The sequence below is a fragment of the Macaca thibetana genome, chromosome 7 (genome assembly GCF_024542745.1).
Source record: "Macaca thibetana thibetana isolate TM-01 chromosome 7, ASM2454274v1, whole genome shotgun sequence".
NCBI classification, from domain to species: domain Eukaryota; kingdom Metazoa; phylum Chordata; class Mammalia; order Primates; family Cercopithecidae; genus Macaca; species Macaca thibetana.
In genome coordinates, this window is record NC_065584.1 from 9,196,210 (window position 1) to 9,215,512 (window position 19,303).

A 19,303-nucleotide genomic window follows, 5' to 3' on the forward strand; every position below is an offset into this window, starting at 1 on the left:
CTTTTCTCTTGCTCCAACAATCTGTCCTTCTGGAGGTGGGAAATGACTTATCCAAGGCCAGGAAGCAAGTTGTAACAGAATCAGACCAATGCTTCAGCCGTCGAATGCTCTATTTTCAACTCTGGTTTGCCTCACTCTTTGAGGTGAGCTCATCTTCTGATCGCTGATATTTCTGACATCAGTACACGAAAGGGAAGCATTTCCAGAGGATGCAGAGAGCCTCTGATGGAGACACAAAACATAGGTGTGGACTGGGTGTTGTGGCTCACTCCTGTAGCCCCAGCACTTTGGGAAGCAGAGGCAGGCAGATCACTTGAGGCCAGGAGTTTGAGACCAGCCTGGTAATATGGTAAAACCCCGTCTCTACTAAAAAATACAAAAATTAGCTGGGTGTGGTGGCACATGCCTGTAATCCCAGCTATTCGGGATGCTGAGGCATGAGAATCATTTGAACTCAGGAGGCAGGAGTTGCAGTGAGCTGAGATTGTGCCATTGCACTCCAGCCTGGTTGATAGAGCAAGACTCTGTCTCAGAACAAACAAACAAACCCAAAACTACAGGTGTAGAGGACCTGCCACATCAGCAAACCTAGTCACACTGGATCCAGAAAAAACCAGAGCAGACTCATGAGACCAACTGGATCATGCGCGCACCTCTGGCTCCATCCTGAATTTCTCCAGAATTCTGAGGTTTCTTAGCTGCTGGCAAGGCCCAAACAAATGTGCAGATCAAAGTAAAAGAGAATGACCGTAAGTCCTTAAAGCTCGTCAGGTGGCTTTGGACAGAGGTAGAGAGAAAGGACTATTGAGAGTTTCTTTGGCTCATCGTACTTTCAAGTCCATGTCCAAATACATCTTCATAGTAAAATTCAAGGTCTAGGCAAAAAACAGAACCCACTCTAGGCATTTCAGAAGGATGGGATTTAGAATGGAAATTAGTAACACAAATGATGGAGGTTGGAGGAAGTCATTTAGAACAAGAAGCAGGCACAACAGGGTTATAAGGGAGCAGGGACCATAAAGAGAGGCTCATCTGCTGGACATGGAGTCAGCATGAGACATTGCCATGGCTAGAGCTGCTCAGGGAAGGGGAGGAGGAAATGTGTTCTCCCCTCTCCCTTCTTCTCACCCTTTGGCTCCAATAGTGCCTCCCAATAAAACATCTGGCCAGAAACCAGAGAGCAAGTGTCAGGAAAATCCACAGCATGACAGGACTGGGCAGGGATGATCTGAATCACACTGGCAGGGGCCACTTGTGACCTCAGGGGATTTGTCCATGAATCGAAGCATCGCACGTGCCTGATAGGAATCTAGACATTAGAGAGAGTGTAACCCGTCTTCTGCACATTCTTCCCAGACCTGGAGGAGAGGAATGGAGGTGGGTAGGGGGCTTGTGGCTATTAGCCACTCCCTTCCTTGACATTTAATTAAATAGATGGGCTAAACTATTGCCAGAAGGTATTTTTATTTTTATTTAAGTAAAGAGAACATGGATAAAAGCAAGATCCACTTTCTGCAAGGTTACCCAGTGGCAGCCATTGTGCTAATCATGCTTGACTGATTTCTCACTCATCAGCTCAACAACGCCAGGAAGTCGGTCTTATTACCTCCATGTCGCTAATAAACAGATGAAATGAAGCTCCACAAAGAACAGTCAATGTGCCCAGGCCACACAGCTCCTCCACAGGAGATTCTGCAAGGGCTGGACCCCACCTCTGGGTTGAAAGCCCGCATTTTCTCAAATAGCCTACACCCAATAAACGCCACCCCACTAAAATACTTGAGAGACAAAGAGCCGCGGTGTGTTGGTTGTTTAGTGTGCACTCATGTATTCTCTGCTTTAGCATTATAAGAACTAAAAAAGGAAAGAAAATTTAAAAAAAAGAAGGCAAACAAAACAATAACAACAACAACACCAAACCAGCCTGTGAATTTTGTTCAGGATGGAAGCTAACTTTAGCCAAAGGGACAAATGTGAGTCACCCCACGTTCTAACATGATTTCAAGAACCCAGAAGCAACAGCAGTTCCCGTTTCTGATTCCATTGTTGCAGAATGTCGCGTGTTTTCGGCCCTGGTGCTTCCCTTCCTGTCGCCTCCTGTGAGTTGTGTTTGCTTCGTTCTCTCCCTTGGGAACCTAGGTCCCCTCCTAGACCATCTTCTCTCAACCATTTGCCTCTTGTAGAGAACAAAGGAGGCACAGTGCCACTGATGAATGCGTGGTAATGTCAAAGTCATAATTACTGAAACCAAATGGAAACAAAAAATGACAATTCATGTGAGGCACCCAACTCACTCAGGGTTTCTTCTCAGAGTACATGAATAGCTTCCACCATAACCCAGCAGGAGCAAAAGGTTCTTTCCAAATTATCCTCAGGCAGAGAACGTCTGTGGGGAGCAGAGGGGAGGGCAGCCATGGGACCAAAGCTCATGGCCTCGTGTCTGCCTCTGACCCTGCCTGGAGCGGGCTGGGGAGGGGGCTCACTCGTCTTTTGTTCTTATTTCATTTTCAAAATGCATTCCCGCAGCAGCCAGGACTCTTGAAAGAGTATGACTGAGTGGCTCTTTGAGAGGCAGGCGGTGGCAGATGGGTAAGTGTGAAAATGTGATCTATCTGGATCTCACACTAGGCAACATGCACAAAACACCACTGGAATCGCAGCTTTCAAGGGGATAACTCTCAATTTATGCCCAAAGAACTGACTAGCATTTGGCTTTGGGAACTGAATGGATAAGATGCCCAAGAGATTGGGGGTTAAGACTTCTTTGTAGGATATCCCCGTCCTCAACACCACCTCATTCATATTATCTTGGAAAACATATGCAGCTGATAAATTCATTTATATTCATTCTAAAATCATAAGCACACAATGATATTTGCATTAAAAAAGTTGGGGGTGGGGGATGGAGTTTTTCCCCCCCACCCAGCTGGTATCTGTAATTGATATCTGGTTCAGCTATCCTGGTACAAGTAAAACCAGTTAAACAAACAAACAAACAAACAAAAGCCAAGCCAAGTTGATTTGAAGATACAGAATGGATTTGAAATAAGTCAATGCAGTACTTGTTTCCACAAACATTAAAAATACAGACCATGTGCCACGCAATATTCTGACCCTAAACAAAATAAGTAGAAGGAGGCATATTTGCTTTTCAAAGGAGTCTGAGCTACCAAACAAAGAGGAGGCCAGAAGATGGCCGTGGAGTTTCCTCAGTGCCCCGAGCTGCCCACAGTGCTCTGGAACCCTTGAAGCCTATTAAAAGACCTTGGGTCTTTGTTCTCCCCCAGCGTTGACCAGAGTCCCTGGCTCTAGGGAAGCCAAATTCATAGGCTTGGACTGGAAGAAACCAACCTCATTCAAAGAAGTTTATGCTAGATCTTGAAGGATGGATGGACATTTCCTAAGTATAAGAAGAAAAAAGCACTTCAATGTGGGAAACACTTTTGCAAAGGTCAGGAGGTGTGAACCAAGGACATGAGCTTCAATATGGGAAGGTAGGGCTCTTGAGGGCAGGAAAATAAGGTATTTTCCCTTATTTGTGGGGGCCAGGCTACCCTCGTCATCTTCCATAGTCAGTATGCTTTATCACTGCAACTGAATCGGATTACTAAAATATCCTAAATGTGAGGGATTGAAACCTACAATTTGAGTCTCTTTACAAGACCCCACACAAATACAAAAACTGCATAGAGCATGCTTCAGACCTTTAGACTTTCTGTATTATGTAGTTTTAAAAGTAAAGCAACCATTTACAAAAATTTCTGTATTTTTTTATCCTGGTGTCTTTATATTTTAAAAACAAATCTCATACTCTAGAATTTTGCCTTAAGACGCAAGATGTCCCTAGATTTCTATGTGGTAAAACTACTTCCAATGTTTTAAACAAAATTTCCCTTAAGACATTTTAATACCCCAATAAACATTTACTCAATTTTAAATTCAGTTTGGCAAGAATTTTTTTTTAATTTAACTAAGTTAAAAATCAAATTTTTTCTTGATATGGCTTGGCTATGTCTCCACCCAAATCTCGTCTTGAATTGTAACTCCCACAATTCCCCCTGTGTCAAAGGAGGAACCCAGTGGGAGGTGATTGAATTATGGGGGTAAGCCTTTCCTGTGCTGCTCTCGTTATGATAGTGAATGAGTCTAATGAGATCAGATGGTTTTAAAAATGGGAGTTTCCCTGCATGAATTTTTTGCGTGCCGCCATCAATGTAAGACATGACTTGCTCCTCCTTGCCTTCCGCCATGATTTTGAGGCATCCTCGACCACGTGGAACTGTAAGTCCATTGAACCTCTTTCTTTGGTAAATTGCCCAGTTTGGGGTACATCTTTATCAGCAGCATGGAAACGAACTAATACATCCCTCGTTCTTACAACAAGACCATTGGTGAGTATCCCACTTCCTATTCGATAACTGAGTAAACGATGGATCAAAAATCTGCCCACGTTCATGGTTGTGAGCAGTAAGGAGAACTGACAAGAGGTCTGTCTTTCTCCTCTGTCCTGATGCCATCCCAGGGTTTGAACATCGAAAGGAAAATTAAATAACTTGGCCCAAGAATAAATAAGCAAAAAGTCTGCTGGCCTTTTCTAGTTGGTGTCAAAAAGGTTTAATGTGGGACATTTCCTCACCTGCATACCTGGCCTCTGAAACCAAGAAGAGAAAGAGATAAAATTATCGTCAAATCTCCCCCTACCCCTCCATCTGATTTACAACCACGAGCCAGGAATCTGGCAAGGCTTCGAAAACTAGCTCCTCTGCGATGTGATTTGTGGGCACTGAGGCATCATTGATCCCCATTAAGGCTGCTGTCATTATTTCTTAAGGGTTAACTCACATCAGAATGCTGGAGAGCAGATGACCACAGAAATCGAACTCCCACAGCCCAGGCTGATGCTGAGTTCCTGAAGAATGAGTCATCCAGGAAAAATTAATCATGAAAATGGCTAATTTATAACTGGGCACATCCAAGAAGAGGGCGCATGCATGTGGAAGGATTGGGTAATGGTCATTTTTCTCATTAACAATAGAACCCACCTGAGTGAGTAAACTGCAACAGAAATGAGCTGTTTGGAAGGATCAAAAAAGTTGCCATCCTGGACGCTGGAGCACAGGCTGGGGAGCTGCCTTCCCTTGTCCATGGCCCCAGATATCCTCTGTCACCTCTCTGGCCTGCTTTCCCTCCAGCCATCAGCGGACTGAGTGCCTGGGTGCCTCTCCTTCTTCTTTATCTCCCTTCTCTCTTCCCTAGGTTTTTCTCTTTCCTTTTTTCCTTTCTCTCTTTTTCTTTCTTTCCCTTTGCTTCGTTTTCTTTCTTTCTCTCTTTCTTTCTTTCTTTCTTTCTTTCTTTCTTTCTTTCTTTCTTTCTTTCTTTCTTTCTTTCTTTCTTTCTTTCTTTCTCTCTCTCTCTCTTTCTTTCTTTCTTTCTTTCTTTCTTTCTTTCTTTCTTTCTTTCTTCCTTTCCTTTCCTTTTTTCTTTCTTCTTTCTTTCCTTCTTTTCTTTCTCTCTTTCTCTCCTTCCTTCCTTCCTTCCTTCCTTCCTTCCTTCCTTCCTTCCTTCCTTCCTTCCTTCCTTCCTTCCTTCCTTCCTTCCTTCCTACCTTTCTTCCTTCCTTCCTTCCTCCCTCCCTCTTCTTCTTTTTTTTTTGGGGGGGGTCTCACTCTATCACCCAGGCTGGAGTGCAGTGGTGTGATCTTGGCTCACTGTAACCTCCATCTCCCAGGCTCAAGCGATACTCCCACCTCAGCCTTCCAAGTAGCTGGGACCACAGGAACACACAACCATGCCTGGCTAACTTGTTGCATTTTTGGTAGAGACAGGATTTTGTCATGTTGTCTAGGCTGGTCTCCTGAGTTCAGGTGATCTGCCTACTTTGGCCTCCCAAAGTGCTGGGATTACAGGCCTGAGCCACCGTGCCTGGCCGATCTTTCTCTTTTCTTCCTGTTTCTTTCTCTCTGGCTTTCTCCTTTTCCCTCCCCTCCCCCTTTGCTTGGCATTCTTTCTCTGCCTTTCCAACCTCTTTCATTTCTCCCTCACTCCCCTATTTGTCTCTCTCTTTACTATTTCTCATATGTCCCCTCTTCCTTTATCCTGCAACCTCCTTTTCCGCCCTTTTTCCTTCCTGTACGAGCCTCTGTTGGCACTCAAGACATAAAACAAAGCCTTGGGACATGAAAAGTGGAAGGATCTTTAGCACAGAGCTTCTCAAGCTTTAATAGGTACATGAGTTACCCAGGGATGTTGTGAAAATGCAGATTCTGCTGCAGCAGGTCTGGCTGGGACCTGGGATTCTGCAATTCTCACACTCCCAGCTGAGGCTGATGCTGTGGCTTCTGGGAGTTACATGCTTTGAGTTCCAGGGCTTTCCTGGACCTCTGTTTCAAGTGCTTCACTTGGCAGAGCAAAAAAGCTGACCCTAAGAAGGCAGAGGCTTCCTCTGAGCTCACACTTCAGACACTCTGGGAGCTGGTGGCTGGATGGGAGCTTGACTCCTGCAGGGCCTGTGTCCTTTACCTGCGTGGGTGGGACAGCAAGTACTTCCTTCCCTCTGTGAAACTGGCTACACCTTGATGTGCTTTAGTTTTTTGGGTTTTTGTTTGTTTGTTGTTGTTGTTGTTGTTGTTCTGATGGTCTTGCCCTTCCCCACAGGCTGGAGTGCAGTGGTGCAAACACTGCTCACTGCAGCCTCAACCTCCCAGACTCAAGCAATCCTCCCACCTTTGCCCCTGAGGTTCTGTGACTGGGACCACAGGTGTGTGCCACCTCACCTGGCTAATATTTCATTTTTTGTAGAGAGGGGGTCTTGCTATGTTGCCCAGGCTGGTCTCAAACTCCTGGGCTTGAGCAATTGTGTCTCCTTGTTCTCTCAAAGTGCTGAGGTTACAGGCTTGAGCCACCAGCTCAACCATGCTTTAGTTTTTATGTTCATCACTTAGGGTGGAGAAAACCCTATTTTCCAATTTGAGGCAAGGTTTATAATTAAAACCTTGGACCCAGACAGTCCTGTTCTGGGTTTCAAATTTTAACTCTGTCACATAACATCTCTTTGAAATTGGACAGGTCATCTAACCCCTTTGGGCCTCAGTCTTTACATTTAAAAAATGATTGGTATTTATCTCTTAGGGAGGTTGTGAGAACCAATCTGCAACTGATGTGTGCTAAGTACTGCTCTCAGAGCCAGCACTCCACAAAGTCATGCTCATCTAGGTCCTCTGCATCTCAAAGCCCTAAGCTCTAGATGGGCAGTTCTCATTTTTAACATGGGCACCTGTCTTGCATGTGGAAAGGCACACTGAGGAATGAGTTTCCCACCCTTTCCATTTCTGTGGGCAGCATGTATCCCAGTGTGTATTCAGCCTTCCAGGAACCATCAACAGATGAGGAGACTGTGGCCCAGAGAACAGAAGCAACTTTTCCAAATATATCCCAGGAATTTGCAAGGAGTTGGAATAAAACTTAAGCCCTGAATGTCCATTCAATCATCTTCAGGCTGTGGCCTACTGACCTTCAACTCCAATCGATTTCCAACCATATTTTATTATGATCTCCTTTTCTCAGGACTGAAATAAAGTTTGCAAACTTTCACTGCAAAAAGTAATTCACCTCCTGAGCTACATACCTCTAGTCCAGCTAAAATGTTCTATGAGGTTAGAAGTCCAAAGGTCATTTCACATGGGAATATAAAATGCTTGGTACTTTGATATTTTTTATGTAAATGGAAATTACCAATCTTTGAGCAGGATCCTATTGGCCTTTGCTATAAATTTTGCTGCTATTACAAATAGCTTCCAAATGCACTATTTTGCCTTCCTTTTCTCCCCAACCCTTGCATATTTAACTTCATTTCCAGAATGCACTTTGCTGCTTGTAGTCAGACTTTTACACTACAGGATCACTGCCCGTTTTTAGGGTCTCAAGGGAAAGGGATGGTGGATGGTTTATTTGTGTTCAACTCTGTAAATCACGGGGATTTTGAGTTTGCAGACTTCTGATTCCACTCAACACAGCAGAGCCACTCCGTGTGCCATTTCTCAATTGCCCAGGAAGATTTTTCCTGAACAGCCTGAAAACCCAAGTGAGGCTGAAAGATGCTGAGAGTGTCAACTTGAAGATTAGGTGAGAGTAGAGCTTTATTCTGCAGGGTGTGAATGCTGGCTGCATTGTTTGCTGAATCTGTGACATAACTATTTTCCCTTTGAACCCTCACTGTCCTCAAATGAAAAATGGGGATGGCAATTCCTGCTTCCGGCAGCACTTGCAAGGGGTGTTTGACTCTGTGCATCCCACATGCCTAGCACAGTGCCTGGAGGAGAGAGATGCTTAGCTGATGCATATGTGCTTCCTCCCAGCCCCATGGCCCTGGTTGCCACTCAGGTCAATTCTCTCACCCATGGCCTCTCTGATCTCACATCAGTGTGGCAGATTTTCTGAGTTTGGTGAGACCAGGTTGGACATATGACCCTCTCTATAGTCGCAGCAACAAAGCTCATGCCCCAAGTCATTTCAGAGGGTTTTTTTGCTTTGTTGTTTCATTTTCATGACACCCACGATAAATCTGAATACGTTTACATTCTGATTTTAGAAAGCAGGAAAGGTAAGATGTTCACTAAAATTTAATTACAGGCCATGGAGTATGATGAAAACAGATGGTTGTAGAAAATATGTTCTATGTATGGGTTTTTTCTTTTCTCTTTTTAAAAGAAAAATTAGCAATATGATTTTGTTGGACTCCTTTTTGTGGGTCTCTTCTTTCTATTTGGGTTTCTTTTTTTTCTTCTTCTCCTTTCTTAATTCCCTTTCTGCCTTTCTTATTTTCTAAAAGGCTCTGGATTGCTGCCAGTTATTATTATAAGATGAATGCATTGGCTTGGAGCCAAGATGCTGATAGTTAAGCATGAAACCAAAATGGATGGTTTCTCTCCTTTTCCCCTCACATGCTGCCCCCATTGTCGTTTATGGTGTGGGGTCAGGGTCGGGGGGTAGGCGAGTACTCCTGCTGCCCAGACTTTGCAAGTATGTTCTGATGGCTAGGAGAGCAGGATCATGTTAAGAACAGAAAAGGCAAGATGATATTAAAGGTTAGCATGAAGGATTTTTAGGGTCCTTTTCTAGTTATTAGTTATTTTGATAATCTAGTTGATTATCTTAATCCAGGTCTTACAGAGGTGTAAGGGCTTATACTGGCCTGTGATATTGGCATTGCAGATTGTCACTGCATGTCTTTATCAAGTTTCTCTACAGAGATAGAACCAACATGATGGATGGATAGATGGATGGATGGATGGATGGATGGATGGATGGATGGATGGATGGATGGTTGGATGGATGGATGGATGGATGGATGGATGGATGGATGGTTGGATGGATGGATGGATGGATGAATGAACAGGCAGATAGATGACAGATAGATGAATAAATAAGTAGATAGGCGAAAAGGCAGGTGGCAGATAGATAGATCAATAGATAAGTAGATAAGTGGAAAGAAAGGCAGGTGGCAGATAGATCCATAGATAGATCAACAGATAAGTAGATAGATGGATAGAAAGGCAGGTGGCTGATAGACACATAGGCAGGTGGAAGATAGATTGATCAATAGATAGATTAGCAGGCAGATAGATCAATAGATTGATCAATAAATAGATAGGCAGGTGGAAGATAGGTAGATCAATAGATAGATAGATAGATAGATAGATAGATAGATAGATAGATAGGATGGGATTTATTAGATGAATTGACTCATGTAATTATGGGAGGCTGAAAATTCCCAGTAGGGGCCTTCTGCAAGCTGGAGAAATAGAGAAGCCAGTAGCGTGGTTCAGTTCAAGTCTGAAGGCCTCAGAGCCAGGGAAGCTGATGATGTAACTCTCAGTGGGAGGCCAAAGGTCAGAGAAACTAAGAGGTCAATGATACAGAGGGGTCTATTATACTAAGGGGTCAATGATACAACGATATAGGTCCCAGAGTCCAAAGGCCAGAAAACTTGGGGTTCTGTTGTCCAAGAAAAGAAGGGTGTCTCAGCTCCAGGAGAGAAAGAGAATTCACTTTTCCTCTGCTTTTTTGTTTTATCCTGGTTCCCAGCCGATTGGATGGTGCCCACCCACTTTGAGGGCAGATCTTCTTCACTCAGCCCACTGATTCAAATGCTAATCTCTTCTGGAAACACCCTCACAGTCATACCCTGACATAATGCTTCATCAGCTATCTGAGTATTTCTTCATTCAGTCAAGATGACACCTAAAATTAACCATCACAGTGTGGAAGTGCACAGTTGTTTCAACATGCCACTTGAAAAAGAACCAATTTCAGGAAAAGGGAGACTAAAATTTCAAAAAATGAAAAATAAACAAGGTCAATCCTTTGCATTCACTGAAATGTTTCTGACATCATTTCTGAAGAACGGGACCTTCAAAATGAAAACTTTGGGAGGGGGTATATGATTTTCATGCTGCTGCACCAACAAATCACTACACACTTGGAGGCATGGAACAACACCAATTTATGATCTTATAGTTCTGGGATCAGAGGTCCTGAAATCCAGGTATCAGTGCTGTGTTCCTCCTGGAGACTCTGGGAGAAATATACTCCCTGTCTTTTCCAGCTTTGGGAAGTCACCATGCACCTTGACTTCTGCCTGCTCCCAGCAATGGGATTACTGTGATCTGCTTCCACCTTCAAGTCCTCTTCCCACCCTTGGCTTCCATCATCATGTCTCCTACTTTTCTCTCACCTTTCTGCCTCCTTCTTATAGGAGCCATTGTCATTATATTGAGCCCTCTTGGCTAATCCTGAATCATCTTCCCATCTCAATGTTCTTAATCATATCAGCAAAATCTCTTTTGCTATGTAAGGTAATGTATCCACAGATTCTGAGAATTAGGACAGAGATGACCTTGAGGAGGGGCCGTTCTTCTCCCCATGTCAGGGTTTGCTGATTCTCACTTGCTGGCCCAATGGTGAGACATGTGAGACCCAGAAATATGAGATTCAAGATAGCCACAGCACTGGAAAAGTCCCATTATCTCTCCTAATTTAGCTGAAGAATGTGACTATATATAAGTAGACACTTATCTGCTTATCTATCTGTCTATCTATCTATCTATCTATCTATCTATCCATCTATCCATCCATCCATCCATCCATCCATACATCCATCCATCCATTATCCATCCTTTTAGCTGAAGAATGTGACTACGTATATATGGGGTTTTTTCCTCCAACCCTATGGCCTATCATTAAGGTCTAAGACTTATCTCTGCCAACGAAAACCTCAAGGCCCAGCAAGCCAGGACCTGCGGGGCACCAACATTACCTGTCCTTTTCTAGGTGCAGCCAACTGCATAAGTTGTTGGCTGTATCTTGTCTCACCCTCCCTGGTTTCCCCCAAACCTCACTCCTCTATTACTACTTTGTCCCCATTTCCCTCCCCGATCTCAGTGACCCCTTCTCCAGTGCACTGGGGAATAAGTAGACACAGTCCCATGCAAATGTTTGAAATGAATTTACAAAAAATAAGAAGTCTAGGAACTGTTTCCAAACCACACCTGGGCGTCTTGAGATTTTTCTCTTATCCATAATATAAACACTGGGATAGAAGAAAATAACAGTTAAAAGAGGGAGTCTTCAAATTCAACTTCCCACATTCTTTCTCCCCTCCTTGTTTAAGCTGTTGTGTGAACAATTTCAACAGAGATGGAGTCTTTAAAGCCAGTTGTTTTTAGCAGACGGTTTCATAAAATTTCAAATGCAATGGTATGAAAATAATGCAGAGAAATCCATAACATCATCTATAGAGGACATGCCTATCTCAAACCTGCTCAAAACACATGCAGAAGCTCAATCATTCTGGATTTTTTTTTTTCTTTTCTGAGACGGAGTCTCACTCTATCGCCCAGGCTGGAGTGCAGTGGTGCAGTCTCGGCTTGCTGCAACCTCTGCCAGGTTCAAGTGATTCTCCTGCCTCAGCCTGCTGAGTAGCTTGGATTACAGGCATGTGCCACCACACCCAGCTAATTTTGTATTTTTAGTAGAGATGAGGTTTGGCCATATTGGTCAGGCTCGTCTCGAACTTCCGACCTCAGGTGATCCACCTGCCTTGGCCTCCCAAAGTGTTGGGATTACAGGTGTGAGCCACTGCACTCGGCCCATCCTGGATTTTTAAGCAACACTTTTTCTAAAGTGAGCAAATCAATATGTTAGTAACTTTTAAAAGGATAATCAAATGAGAGTTAAAAAAAAGAAAGAAACATTAAGCCTGGTGGAAGACAGGAGAGAGTTATTTAGATTTTGGCTGCTAAGGACTAGAGTACACATAGAAGAGTGTTGGTTTCATATATAAACTCGACATTATGCCATCACAATAACCTTTGTTCAATGCAGATATTAAAACTTCATGGTTTGAACACGTTTTTGTACAACTGAATAAATAAAAGAAAATTATTTATAGTATTCTCCAGAGGAAAGGCTTAATATCTCTTCATTATTGGGGATGTAGGGATATGTGATTTCAATTAGTTTTTCAGGTCTTTAAATGAGCAAGATTGCTAGTCTTTTTGAGATTCATGAATGTAAGAATATGATGCTCTGTAACATTCTGTGAGAAACATAGGTAACTTATGAAAGGAGAACAATATTTTTCTCTGAAGACTTGCTTTTGTGGTAAGGGAAATTTGGGATCATTTTGTGGCATCCTCTTATTTGCCATTATTGTTCACTGTTACTGTCTTCAAAGTGAGTGAAAGAGCGTATGAGGCTCTTTTTAAAGACAACAAAGGCAGGGGAAATGAATGGTTTTGCCCAGTACTGCAGCCAAACTTGGGAGGCAGGAACTACAAAGGCTGGGCAGGGGAGGCTCACTTCAGAAAGAGAAGAACAATAAGCAAGTGATGTTGGCCTGGGGCTGATAATTGGCACTTAGTAACAAGGTACTTAACAAGTTCCTTATGCATTTCATGTGCCCATCCTATGATGTCAAACACTTCTGGGACTGTGCTTTCCTTGTATACTAGCGCATCCCTCATGAACTACGAGTGCTTTGTGGGCTGCGAATATTGTTCCTCTCTTGTTCCTTCCAATATGGCAGATGCGAGTTAGGTCCCAGAGAGCTGAAGAATAAATGAAAGACAAGAATTTCTTCCCCATTAGATTTCATAGTGTCTCACCTAAAATGATAGATAGATATTGATAGACATCACTTTTCTGCACAAAGTTTACTTCCCTGTATAGTTTCAAGGGTACATTGCTAAGTCTGTAAGTTGATGAAATAGGGCTTGTTAGGAATACTAAATGATATGGAGGACATTTTCAATATGATGCACCAAACTGATCATTTGGACTTTAATTAAACTCACAATTCCCCCATCTCTTAAAGAGAGAAATTTCAGCTATGATTAAAACTTCATAATTTGTCATTTTTTCATGATTGATGTAAATATGTTCAATTTAATCAATGATAAAAAGCATATACTTTATCCTCAAGATGTATAATCTGTACCTCACTCAGATACTTTCAATCCTTAAATGGTGATATATATTCCAACTTATTTTTGTTTACAAGAAGTCTCAGAAGAATACACATCAGGCTTCTGTTGGGTTTGAATCTGCCCCCACTCACACTCAGAGAGCTGTTTGTCCTCATGCACACATATACTCTCTTTTATGAATCCCTGATCTTAAAATTTATTAACTGAAGTAGGCGGTCGTCTCTGCTCTTCTTAATAACAACTTTTTCTGCAGCTTCCTCTGATGTCATTTTCTTATCTAATAAAAGTTTGTATTTCATCAACCTTTTTTCTTTACCTAAAAGCCTCCTTCTATTCACAATGGGGGAATGGCAAGGAATCCTGTACTTGGAGTAAAAATATCCACTTTCTAAATACAACTTGACCTCTTCCTTTCTGTGACCTTTGAGGCTCATTCGTCCCTCCCTCTGAGCTTGGTTTTTCCCTTTGCTGAAAGAGGGAGGTCAGATTAGTTTATACCCGGGATCCAATTCTACCATGCACCCATGCATGATCTTACCACCTGGGAGAGCTCTATAAAAAGAACTTGCTGGCCGGGCGCGGTGGCTCAAGCCTGTAATCCCAGCACTTTGGGAGGCCGAGACGGGCGGATCACGAGGTCAGGAAATCGAGACCATCCTGGCTAACCCAGTGAAACCCCGTCTCTACTAAAAAATACAAAAAACTAGCCGGCAAGGTGGCGGGCGCCTGTAGTCCCAGCTACTCGGGAGGCCGAGGCAGGAGAATGGCGTAAACCCAGGAGGCGGAGCTTGCAGTGAGCTGAGATCCGGCCACTGCACTCCAGCCTGGGCGACAGAGCGAGACTCCGTCTCAAAAAAAAATAAAAAAGAACTTGCCTGTTTCACAAGTTTCCTCTCCAAACTTTTCAACAATGGAATCTTTGAGGTCACATTTTTGGGGAAAAAACAAACCATCTTTTCTCAGTATCAAGAACGTATCTCAGGCATTCCAACTTCCTTCTTTGCCGTCCTGTTGGATGGCAATCGTTGGGAGAGAAGGCAGAACGTTCAGCAGAGCAATTCAGAATATCTCAATTTGCTTGCTTCCTCTGTACAACTCTGAACAAGTTATGAGGCCTTTGAGGTTCAGTTTTTCTCTTCTCAAACTGGAGAAATAAATACTGATCTTCTTGACCTGGGGAAATCTAAAAAGGATGGTGTAAATAAAAAGAGTTTGCCACACACAAGTACGTGGCAGTAGCTGTCTCTAATCTGTATCTGTACAATCCTTCCACTATGAGGCCACCAGCAGGTTTGTCAGAACACAAATTTGATTATGCCATTCCTGGCTCCCCACCACCTACAGAATGTACTCTTAACTTCTTTATCAACTCAAGCCTCATCTCCCACCATCTCCCCTCACCCAATGAGAAGCCTATTTTCCACCCACGCAGCCATCTGTAGTCTTGTCTGTCATCCTCTTGTGGACTTCAGAGACTTTGGTAGACTTTTCTCTCTGCCTGGAATATCCTTTCCCACTTTTTCCATCTGGCGAAATTCTTGTTTCTTAAGTAGCATGGTTGGTAAAAAAGATCTACCCCACCTTCTCCTTATTTAAACAACAGCAGCAAAATATTTCAAATACAATTGAAGTCTCCTGGTCCCCTTCATTGATACCATTTCCTTCACTCCTCAGAAGTAAACACTCAACTCAACTTGGCAATAATCAGTCCCCTGAGTGGTTTTTATAAATGTCTAAATATGCATGTTGCCATAAAATAAATTGTGCTGTTGAAAGTGTTTTAAAATGTGTACTATATATGTATATGTGTGTGTTATCATACCCTGTGCATTTTAATCTTTTTGCTAAAATTTTGACATGCAAAGGTCTGAAAACCAACCAAATTTTTTTTCCATAATGTATTTGGCAACAAAGTTTAACCTAACCAGATCTCATTAGGTGGTAAAACATGCCCCAAATTGATGTGAGGCTATTCTTGGCCATGATTTATTCTACTTAGGTGAATCTCTATTTTTTTTCAGAGAAAATATTAGTATGTTTGGTTTTATAGTGCTGGCCCAACTTCTGAGGTGGTGTTACCAAAATATAAATATATGCCTCTCTGAAGTATTTTTAAAACCTTGAATTCTGAAACACATCTGGCCACCAAAGGTTTTGGAAAAGGAATTTGGACAGAGATGTTTTTGAAATCAACCCATGTTGACTCAAAAAGCTCTAGTGCATTTATTTTAACAGCTTTAACAGCTTGATGATATTACATTGTGTGATATAGTTCGATTTACCTATTCATTCCCTGGTTGATGGACATTTAGGGTATTTCCAATTTTTAACAATTTTAAACAGTGCTGCAGTATGATTCTGGTACATGAATACTGCTATAATGAATAGGAATTTCCTAAAAGTAGAAGTGCTGATGCGTGTGGGATATGCTTTTCTCATTTTATTAGCTATTGCCAAATTGCTCTCCAAAATGGGTGTACCCACATAGATATGAACTGCTAGAGCGTAACAGTTTCCTTTGCTCCACATTTGGCAAACACTTGGGATCAGTGGTCTAGGAAATGGTCAACATTTGTATGTTCTTTATGCATGTTTTAAATGCACATTTCATCTCCAATTTGGGAGATACACGATTCTATATACCTTATTTCACACTCAGGAATTATGTGGCTCAAATATTCTAGATGTTTCTTATTTTGTTCCTGAGATATCAGTTACTGAGAGAAGGGTATTAATATCTCCCACTATAATGGTAGATTCTTCAGCTAGTTTTTTAAAATTTTGTCATATCTTTGATATATTTTGAAGATATATAATTGGGTATATAGAAGTTCTAAACTGTAATATGTATTTATGTAATTTAGTTCCCTGTAATAATTTGAGGCTTCAATTTTTTCCCCTGATATTAAAATAGCTACACCAGCTTTTTTTAAGGCTAGTTTCTGCCTGGTATATTTTCTGAATCCTTTACTTCCAAATTTAATAAGTAATTATGTTTCTCTCTTCCTCTCCTTCAGATACTTGTATGTGGCAAGCTAAGAACATTTACATTTATTATGACAACTGACATATTTAGATTGATTTATAATTTCTTACTTTATGTGTTCTACTTATTCATGTTTTTTTCATTTCTTCTTTCTTCTTTTCTATTGGATTGATAGAGTATTTTTATTTCTTTTCCCCCCCAATGATGTATAACATAATCATTCTATTATCATACTTTCATGGTTGTCTTTAAAATGTTAGCTTTCATATTTGATTTAACATAGTCAAAAAGGAAGTAACATCTCTTTTTTTCTGGAACAAGAAAAGGACTCTTACTTCAAACATGATAGTTCAAAATGTTGGTACCACATTGTTTCTGGATATGTGTATGTGTTTCCTTCTTTCTGACATAAAACTTTTAGTTTTTTTTTCAGGAAGGTTCTGTTTCTGGTAAGTTCTTATTCATCCTATAATGCCCTTATTACACCTTTATGCTTGAATGACACTTGTAGAATTCTTGGTGGAATTCTTATTTTCTCCAGCAATTTAGGGATATGATGACCTCTTCTTCTAGCCTGAAGACTCAATAAATGCTGGTTGTTGTGTGGATTACACAAGTCATATAATGTCTGTTCTCCAATTCACTAATGCTTTTCGTCTGACTTGAATTTGCCATTTAAACCTTTGATTAATTTTTCAGTTATGTTTTTACCTTTTCAATTTTACATTTAGTTCTTTGTCACATTTTTCTGGTTTTTTTTTCCCCTTAGAGTATCTAATTATTTTAGTTTTTGAATCTTTAGTTTTTAATCACTTAAATACTTATTTTTTGGTGTTTAGTAGATATGTATATATGTATTTTACTTAACCTCTTTGATCATTTATCTGTCGCATAACAAAGATGTCACTCCCAATGATACCAAAAATAATTAGTTATTTGTTTGATGTCACATGACACATACTCAACACTCTCAGAATAACATGGCTGACACTATCACTAACAACATAATCACCAGAAATTTAAAATTTTACTTACAGCCATATTTAACTTTTTACTTCCTTTAAAGTTGTTATTTGTATTATAATGATATATATGAAACTACATTCAGGCAATGCTATAATTTTTATTTTCCACATTCATTTATATTAAAAAAAATTAAATGGATAAAAACATTATATTAGATATACCCAAATGGTTACCATTTCTGTTGTTTCTTCTTCATTTTTACAGTTTCAGGTTTCCCTCATATATCATTTTTCTTCACTCTGAACAACTTTTATGAATTCTTTAAAAGCGTATCTGCAGGTGACTAATTCCCTTACTTTATCTTTAGATGAGAACGTTTCTATTTTGCTTTTATTCCTGATGAGTGTTTTTGTTATACATAGAATTTTACATGGATAGTTCTTTTCTTTTAGCAATTGAAAACTGTTCTTCTATTGTCATCTGGTTTCCATAATTTCTGATGAAAAATCCATAGTCATTTAAATTATTTTTTCTTTATATACAGTTATTGGTTTCCTTTGGATACTCTGAAGATTTTTTAAAAGTTATCCTCAGTTTTCATCAGTTTTAATGTCATATTTTTGGAAATTTTTTTTAAAGTTTATCATGTTTGTGTTTTACTGAACTTTCTGAATCTGTAAATGCATGTTTCACAAAATTTGGGAAGATTTTGCCAACTGTTTCTTCAAACATTTTTTCGTATCTATTTTCTCTTCTGAAATTCCAGTGGCATGGATTTAGACCTTTTAAAACTTTCTCAGGGGTTCCTGAGTCTCTGCTCATTTGTAAGATCATTTTTCTCTATGTTTAGTTTGTATAATTTATATTCATCTATATTCAAGTACTTCACTCCTATTTCATCTAAATTCTGCTTCTGAGTCTAATGAATTCTTTTATTTTCTATATTAAATTTAATTCTAAAATGTTAAATAGTTTCTATTTATCTAATGAGAATGTTTATCTTTACATTCATTTCCAGAGTGTTCACCTTGACTCCATGGATAATTATTACAATAGCTACTTTGAAAGCTTTTTCTGGTAATTCCACCATGTGGTTTTGGTTCGTCTTGGGATTGGCACCAAATGATTTTCTTAGCCCTTAGCATTGGTTAGGTTCCTTTGTTTTGTGTATGCATTTAGGTTCATGCAAAAGTAATTGGTTTTTTTTCCATTACTTTTGATGGCTAAAGCCACAATTACATATGTATGTATGTGTGTGTGTTTTTACATACCAAGTAATTTTGAATTGTATCCTAGACATTTTGCATATTATTTTGTGAGACCCTGGATCCTGCTAAAATCTTCTGGAAAATGTTGATTTTTGTTTTGTTCTAATAGGAAATCAACCCATTAGGCTGAGAGTGCAAGTTCCACCTTACTGCCTGTGGTTGGCAGTTCTAACAGTTCCGTTTTCAAAGCCTTTGCTGTGCTGTTTGAATCTGCCCGCACATGTATATACCACGGAGGGGTTAGACTGGGATTTAGGCTGTGGTTTATTTTACAGTCCACTTCTTAAAGCCTTTGCTGTGCTTTGCTGGCTCTGCTCCACCCAGACACAGTGCAGGGGGAAATCTTAGACTTATGCAAGTTCTTGCAGAGAAAGTGGGGCAGAGCATTCTTCAACCTCTCCTCTCTAGATTTTCCTTGACAATAATTCCCAAAGGCCACTTTTCCAGTCTCTCTGAATGAAAAGATAAGGTTCTTTCTGGATTTTATCCCCCACAGATTGTTGGGGAATTCCATGAGACTGGGACTACCTTTAGGGCAAAGTGGTGGGAAAGAAGAAACGGAGAAAAAAATCAGGGACTCTCTTTTTCTCAGCCTTCTT